The sequence below is a fragment of the Pelobates fuscus genome, chromosome 2 (genome assembly GCF_036172605.1).
Source record: "Pelobates fuscus isolate aPelFus1 chromosome 2, aPelFus1.pri, whole genome shotgun sequence".
NCBI lineage: Eukaryota > Metazoa > Chordata > Amphibia > Anura > Pelobatidae > Pelobates > Pelobates fuscus.
This window is the reverse complement of record NC_086318.1, coordinates 415,856,592-415,865,817: the sequence shown is the minus strand read 5'-3', so window position 1 is coordinate 415,865,817 and position 9,226 is coordinate 415,856,592.

Genomic DNA, 9,226 nt, shown 5'->3' with positions numbered 1-9,226 from the left:
GACACTTGACTAGGCAAACACCGCTGAGACCTCCATACTTCCAGAAATTCGTATGGAAACTACCGAATGACCCGCCGTTCGGTAGAAAGAGCCCCATAAACAAGGGAATTCATTCAAACCCTCTCCAGGCTCTATAACACAGGCAATTCGCCTGTTTTCATTCCCTTGTTTGTGACCGACCGCAGGGCCAAAATGCATGGAACTGTTTTCGGATACTTTACCCATGCGGTCGGTCAAATCTTTGGAACCCCATATCTCACGAACCATTCATCCGAATTACTTGAATTTTGAATATGTTGTCCCCCTGAATAAGGGCTATCCAGCGATGCTGGATTTAAAGGTGTACCCCCGGGTTTTGGGGTACATCCAGAACTTGGCTGAAAATGTGTACCGGATAATTGAGTTTAATGTTATCTGAGGGGAGGGGATGTGTGGGCTGAACCATGTATGTGATTGGTTATTTTATGCCTCCCCCTGGGTGTGGCCTGTATGTGGATTAGTGTAATAAAAGCCAGGCTGGATGAGCCAGTCGAGAGTTCCTGTTTTACCCTCAAAGTGATGTGTCGTCTCATTATTGGGGGGAAGGATTTATTGCATGCTGTTCCAGTTGACTGCTAGGAGTACAAGCCTATTCGTATGGTTCCTATTCAATGGTCTACAGCATTCATATGCTTGGGAGAATTCAAAAGGTTTCTCGGATTCGGTGATTATGGTGTCTGCCAGAGTGCTTGGAGTCCTCAGGAAGCACTAGGAGCATCCATTAACGGAGGTACCAAGTCGGGGTGCCAGGCGATCCGTTACAACAGTGTTTCTGAAATAGTGTCGGATCCCTGTTGTACAGAGCAAAGGATTGTCTTTATGCTCTGTACATGTTGAATTGTCTTAAACTGTAGGCAAGTGCTTAGGGTACCATGATCCTTATCTTTCAAGAAATCCTTTAGACGCAGGGTACATCTAAATTTGTGCAGCTCTGTCTCATACTTGATAGCGTTAGGCTGAATAGTAGATACGATAGTCCTTTAATAAGGAACTAAAGGTCGAGGTCGTTTTGATGAAAATATTAAATCCAGGGACTATTTCCTGAAGTGAAATGGTCACCTTTTCCCCCCAAAAGATGCTGCCTCTCTGCTCTAAAACAAATATACAAAAAGATTCCAGCAACCTGCTTCAAAGATCAAGATAGAACAAAGCTGTAAAACTTGGCTTCTAAGTTGTTCGATCATGGAAACAGTTTGTGAAGCCAAGCTAATCATATTAAGTAAGCCATCCTGGGGAGTCCTTGTTTGCCATTGCTAATATTTCGGCTGTGAAATCACCATATCTTACATTGCAAGCTAATGTTTTCTCAGCGTGACTATTAATGTTAAGCCACCCACAGCAAGCTTTGCATTGCTCCTGCAGGGTAATAAAATAACCTAGATCTAAGCTTTCTTGCACATATTGTATACACTTTAATGTGAATGTTATATATGTGCAGCTTACTGTGTACAAAACGCAATCAATAAATGGTAAATTGTACACTGATCAGCCACAACATTAAAACCACTGACAGGTGATATGAATAATATTGATTATATTGTTACAATGGCATTTGTCAAGGGGTGGATTATATTAGGCAGAAAGTGAACAGTCAATTCTTATTTCATGTGTTGGAAGCAAGAAAAATAGGCAAACGAAAAGGTCTGAGTGACTTTGTCAAGGGCCAAATAGTGATGGCTAGATGACTGGGTCAGAGCATCTCCAAAATGCAGGGCTGTCTTGAATACTGACCGGATTCTGGGCAACCATGTGCTTAAGGCCCCAGGACCCTGCCCCCTGCCACACATACTCACACACTTACACAGAGACATACACTGACAGACATACTAACACACATACACAGACATACACTGACAGATATACCGACACACACACATAAACACATACTGACAAACATACTGATACACACTCAGACACACACATTGACAGACATACTGACACACATACACTGACAGACATACATACAGACAAACGTACTGACTGACAGACATACTGACACAGATACATACACTGACAGACATACTGACAGTCTGACAAAGACACTGACAGACATACTGACAGTCTGACAAAGACACTGACAGACATACTGACATACACACACAGACATACTGACATAAGTTTACACTTTTAAACCCACCCTCCAGTTTCCTACCTTTCAACAAATGACATAACTTCTTACCTCCAAGTCACAGAGCCAAAATGCCCCCTCCCCCCCACACACACGCCTAAACCGTAAAATGCCAAACCCAAGTCCACTCCTAAAATAGGTATAGTAAAAAAGCATTTCCTTTAAAAGTCAATTGACAAGCAAGATCTTTGTGAATGGATTCTACAAACAAAAAAGCAATTAAGAACTGCACATTTACCGGTTTCTCCGGTTTCCATACTAGAGGCTGAGGCTGTTGGGTGTTGGGGTCTGCCTCTCCTGGCCCAGGCCCCCTCCTTCATTTCCTGCACGGCTCCTCTTCTTAGTCACAGTGGGAGGAAGTAACTCGCGGCCGTCACTTCCTCCCAGCGCTGCTGAAAAGCAAGTTGCCCAGTCGCACTGTTAAAGGGCTACAGCATGGGACCGGGCCCCTGCTTACAAATACCTACCCGGTAGGCCTCCTTAATGTGTGGGCCGGCGGCCCCATGGGGGAAAAATAGTTGAGGGCAGCAGGGCCCATGGGGCAGCTGCTTTGTGCCCCCAAGAGTAACTGGGTCTGGGGCAGCTGACCCGTTTTCCCAGCCTTAAAGACGGCCCTGCCAAAATGGCAAGTCTTGTGGGGTATTTCCAGTATGCAGTGATTAGTGCCAACAAAAAGAGATGTAATGGTCTAGTTAACCGACGTCAGGGTCATGGGTGCCCATGCCTCATTGATGTATGTGGGAATCAAAGGCTAGCCCGTCTGGTGAGATCACACAGAAGAGCTACTGTAGGTCAAATTGTTTAAAAACTGATGCGGGTCATGATAGAAAGGTGTCAGAATACACAGTGCTTCGCAGTTTGCTGCGTATGGGGCTGTGTCAGAGTGCCCATGATGACCCTTGTCCTTCTGGGTTCAACCGACACTTCAATGGCACTGTGAGCATCAGAACTGGACCATGGAGCAATAGAAAAAGGTTGCTTGGTCTGGTGAATTTTTTTTTTTTTTATGATCCGGTGGAAGAGGGAGGGAGTTCAGTACCATGCAGATAACAATTTATAGTTGGTCTCTTGGTACCTGGAGCTTGTTGAGCTTTTGTGGTGTAACCCTAAATAAATAATGGGGAGATCTAATGTCCCCCTCTGGTCCCCACCCATTAGCGGCGGGCGGGGACTCTAATTAATTAAAGGGGAGACCTAATGCCCCCCCTGGTCCCCACCCATGAGCGGCGGGTAGGGACCCTAATTAATTAAAGGGAAAACCTAAGGTCCCCCCTGGTCCCCACCCATGAGCGGCAGGTTGGGACCCTAAATAAATAAATAATGGGGGGACCTAATGTCCCCCCAGGTCCCCACCCGCCCTAATTAATTAAAGCGGGGACTTTTAAATTTCAGCTCAACAGGATCCTTTTCATTTGGACGCTCGGGAGTGTATGTGTTCCTACCATTCGCAGTATATGAAGTTAAACTGTTTGCTTACAGTTTGACAACTTACTTGGCCACTTCCTCCATTGGGAGCTGGAAGCAAGTGCGTAGACCTTCTGTTAGATCTCCTGGGTCGCTCTCAGTCAATAGGTAAAGTCCTGCACCTCCAGGCTTATCCCAGTACAGATACGAATATCTGGCTTTTTACCATCTTCTTGATTCAAGAATGTGGTCTACTGTCATAAATGTGTGTATGTTGTGTATGTGGAATGGCATTGTTCCCTTGTACTGTCTATTATTTTATATAGTTTATTTTTTGTTTTAAAAAAAATCAAGTTCAATAATGTGAAAAAAATAAATTGGCTAAATCATCCATAGAAAACATGAATCTGGGTGATTCTTTATTACACACATTAGGATTATTGCACAATCGATATTGTTAAGGAGCCTCTGAAATAATATAGAATATTAAAGGACATTTATACCCAATCCGTTTCAAAATTAGTGAGCAATGGTGCAGTATAAATTGTCGTTTGCATTTGTTAATTGAAAAACATTTTGATTGTGTGTATTATATATTTACACTAGGGGGCGCTCCAGACCTTCATGTGTTTACTGTGCATAAAAGCGGCTCGTGTAATGTCTATATTTTATGTTAGTGTTTGTCCCATTATCAGTGATTGCCTGTATCTATAAGGCTACATGCTTTATAGGAATCTTTGTAGGCTTGCAATAAAAATAATCTCTTTACTTCTATTAATAGCATTCATTTGATTTCAGCTTTTTATTCTGCGTTTGGAAGCAGTCTTTAATAGGAAGTTTTTTCTGAAAGGGTCACCTTAACCAGAGCTAGCCAGAAAATGCAACTTCTAAGAATTATGGTATTCAGAAAATATAATTTGATGACAATATCTATGAGTGCTTGAATAGAACAATTTTTAAAAATCCAGTCGTAGCTTCCATTTCCTACTAAGAATTGCCTTGTTGATGTCAAATCAATGTTCTGTTTCTCTATTATGTGAAATCTCATTGATCATGACATCTCTCCATGGTTGCCCTTAAATCTTTGCTCACGACGTGGCACCAAAGTTACGTCTAGTGTAATTTATTGATACACATTTATTATTTATTACACTTTAGTTATAAAGTGCCAACACATTCCACAGCGCTGTACATGGTTACAATTGGAATAAGTAAAAAGACAAAGGTGCAATACATCTGACAATACAGAATTAGACAAATACAGGAAGAGTTAAGAGCTCTATTCCAGTGGTAACGTAAAATCTGAACAATTGAGCAAGGTTTTGGCGTATAATTGGGCTTTCTCACAAGTCTCACTGTGAGCCTAATTAGGATTACACCAGTTTGTTATTCTTTATTTTGAGATGTATCTACAACTGAATGTATTTTCTTTTGCCAGGAGCACACTATAGCAATAACACCTGTTGTTATTAATTGAGCAGCAATACATTATGTAGCATTGTACAATGGATATAGCAAACAAAACAAATTGTGGCAATTTCAGTGGACCGTACTTACTATAATGTTTTTTGTATTGTGTGTCATTTATTGACATTTTTTTCTGAAGAAGTAAACACCTGTGTCATATATGAATTGTTTATATATTTTGATACTTCCTATGATTTTCTCAGCTAATTAACTAGAATAAAGGCTGTTCATGTCAGTTATAGTAATAGATATTGATGACAAATGAAAAAAAAAATTGTAATAGTGTCAGTACACTTAATATTGCATGTATTTAAATGTGTTGCTAACTGGAGCCCCAGCAGGCTTCTACAATTCCTCAAGGTTCTAAGTTCTTGTGCTTACTTACATAGTTCCCCATAACTGTGCCTCTGCTTATATCTCCTCCCTCATTAGCAAATATATACAGCCTGGCCTCTTCACTCAGCCAAAGACCTATTAATGCTGCTTTATTGTACCCACACACTATACTTTCGCCTGCAGGACTTCTCCATTGCTGCCCCCTCCTGATGGAATACCCCCATGCCATTATCAATGTTCCCAGTCTCTGCAGTCCTTCAAAAACCCTTAAGAACACACTTGCTCCTTAACACCTCATCGCTTACAGCCTGCCTCTGCTGTCTCCCATATTCCGTGTCTCCCTTCTCTAGAACACCCATCCCCTCCTTCCTTTCTATCCAGATAACTTAATTCATTCACTTCCCTCTGTTTATTTGTCCCACATCTTTTTTAGATTGTAAGCTTGTTCAGACAGAGTCCTCTTCATCTACTGTTCAAGTATGTCAGAAGTGTTTTGTTAGAATTGTTTGTCTTGTTTTAACTATTGTACAGCACTGCGGAATATGTTCGCACTATATAAATTATTGTAATTTATTTCAATGTTAGCCCACGTCTCCTAAAAATCGGAAACTGGAGATGTTTATTTCTCTCAACATTATAATTTGTAATTCTTAAATATAAATAAGGCCTCCAATATTTCAATAAACCCATTCTACTTATTCTATTTAATTATGTAATGATTTTAAAAGACAAGAGGCAGTTTTGAAAAAAGCAAAAAAAATATGACGGATGGGTTAATAAAATACAGACTGAAGCCCCCTAGACTCTTGTCTCTTAGCAATGCTCCTGCATGACTGCTCACCCAACAATGACTGTTGCCCCCCAAAAAAGACAAGATGCCTGACTATCTGACAACGGCCACAGTTTTATAGGACTTCCTTCTGTCACCTGTTTGGGTGACACCCAACGGACAGATAATCTGTTTTTCTCCAGAGTCTTATACATCCTACATTTCGCCATCAACTCTATCAGGCTGCGACTCTTCAAGCCGACTCGGCACTTGAATTAATAGCGCTCTTCAGGAACCACCACCAACAAACAATTTACAGGAGGGTGGGCAGGAAAACGTACTAATCCTCAAGCTCCTTCTTCAAAATGGTGAGTTCACTCCCCTCTTTTTCCGTTTTTATCCTGTCACATCTTTGCAACAATTGTATTCTTCACTTTACTACCCCATACTATGAGCAGCAGTCCCCTTCCTTATCAGTTCAGGGAATCCTTTGTCTGCTGACCCAACCAAGCTACCCCATTTCCCCCAATAAAGAAATGATGAATGAATATTGGATAAGGGCAATTGTTTATTGAACATTAAACAATGCGCCAACAATTGTTCCATCTGTCAGCTGTTGGGGTGTCTACCCAACAGACAGATAATCTGTGTTTCTCCAGAGTCCAATACAGCCTGCCTTTCACCATCAGCCATAGCAGGCTGCGACTCCTCAAGTCAATTGGGCACGCTAATCAATTACGCTGGCCAGGAACTCCACCACCGCAACACCGTCCCTGGAATCCTCCGCTTGCATGCCCACATTAAAAATGTTCAAGACAATGGGATTTAGTTGAAGTCCGTCAGACCTCATTAAATTCCGATTGTCCCTTTCAAATTCCATATAGTGCACTGCTGCTCCACCCGCTGGAAATGGTCATATTAAATTTACGTCTACTACGCTCCAAACCTTTGGCATGAGGCAATTGTTGCTAACAAGGCCAAGGGACAATTTCAGACATAGCAGTGTACATTCCGAAAACAGAGCAAGGCAACGAGCCAAGTCATGCTTAACCGAGTGAATTAAGTCTATGGTCTGAACCCTCCCCAAATTACTTCTCCTAGCATGAATGAACGTTTTCAACCTTGTATGTTCCGAGATGTGGCTGTGTAGATAGCCAATAAAGATAGTCTGATGCACAAACTGGCGGATTTAAAAGGAAGAAGACCGGGAAGAAGATAGGAGCTCCTGAGGAAGTCGGATTGACGAAACGCGTTGTGTCTTATCTAAAGAACCCAGAAATTTGGTATAAACAACTTCTTAATCACTTCTGCACTATTTAGCATTTTGCACTTTACTGCTGTGGACCAAGTGCTATAAAGGAATAGTGGGTGACAGCTGCCATTCAAGCGGAAAATCAAGTACCTTATACTTTCCTTTCCTTTTTTTTTTTTTGTAAATCTTTCTTTTATTATGGCATATGTGTTGTGGGGTACAGAATAGAAAAAGGAGGTGTAGTGGGGTTTCACATGTTAAAGATAATAAGATGGTTTGAAGTACCCTCCTAAGAAGGACTGCCATATTTTTTGTTTTGGAACATAAGTAAACATAGTTGTACAAGCTTGGTTAATCAAAATAAAATGAAATAGAATAAATGAGTAATGCTTAACAGTTAGCTGAGCAGGGCAAACAATATCCTGACGACATATCTGTAATGAGAACTGCGCTCGAGTGTTGATAGTGAGGAGAAGATATATTAGCTGTATACATACGCTATTACAATTAGTCCTATCGATATGTTGAGCATATGAAGACCTGTTTAACTATAGTGTCTTAGCTATATATAGACTTGTGGAACGTCATCAGGGTAAAAGTGAATGAGAACAAACAATAACGATTAAAGCTCAGTGAGGGTAAATTAGCTATGCTAGTTCAGTTAGGTCCGTACATTAAGTTACATGCTCGGTTGCACGGTGAGTTTATCTCGGCTGGTCTGACCGGATAGTGTCCTTGGGGCCGAGAGTCCATGTTCAGCCGATGCCCTTGCTAGGTAGGGTGACACCCTCATCCAGGTGAGTCCACGAGGTGGCAGCGGGGTGCCGGTGTTTGATGGCCATCAGCCAGCCCCAGGTTGTTATGAAGGCCTGCACCTGCGTTCCACTGACTCAGTGTCTCCGTGAGGCCGGGTCTTCCCTTTTTTGGGCGCCGTTAGGAGCTTGGGTGTTCCGCCGCCTCCGGCGGCCAAGCCTTCGGTGTTGTGGTCGGTGCCTTGGAGTTTTGCTCCGGGTGGTCTTCGGCCCAGGAAGGTGTATGGGACGGCTATTGGTTGCGGCCTCTGGTGAGGCTAAAAAATATCCCAAAAGGACAACTCGCACGTCTGAGACGTAATTGCTCAGATATAGACACTTTTAGAACTCAATCAAAAATCGTAAAAAACAGATATATAGAAAAGGATATGATTCAAAAATAGTTGAGGAGGCAGAACTTACTTTGATTAATACAGACCGTGAAAGATTACTCACTAAAACAAATGCTAACGTTTCAAAATATTCAAAAAATAAAAATGGAAATAAGTTTGATTTTGCCTTTGTAACTAAATATCACTCCCAAGCTAGGGAGATCAAAAATATAATCAATCGTCCTTGGCATATACTAAAAAAAGAATTTTTTGAATAATATTTTACCTAACAAACCAACTATAATTTATAAAAAAGCTGACAATTTAAAGAACAAATTGGCTCCAAGTATACTCCTTTCAGCCAAAACTATTCCAATACAACCTACACATATTTTTTCTAATAAAATATTACAAGTTTTTTTTCGATGTGGAAAGTGTTCCACGTGTACTTTTCAAAAAAAGAATACTAACACATTTATGGGCACATATACACAACGAACATATCATATTAAAAAATTCATCCAGTGTTCCACCACCCATGTAATTTATTTATTACAATGTGCTTGTGGAGCACAATATATTTGTCGAACTATTTGAAAACTTCATGTCAGATTATTGGAACATTTTCAGAATATAAGAAATAAAAAATTAGACCATAGTGTATCTAAACATTGTACCTATTGTCCACATTTCCAATGGAATACATTT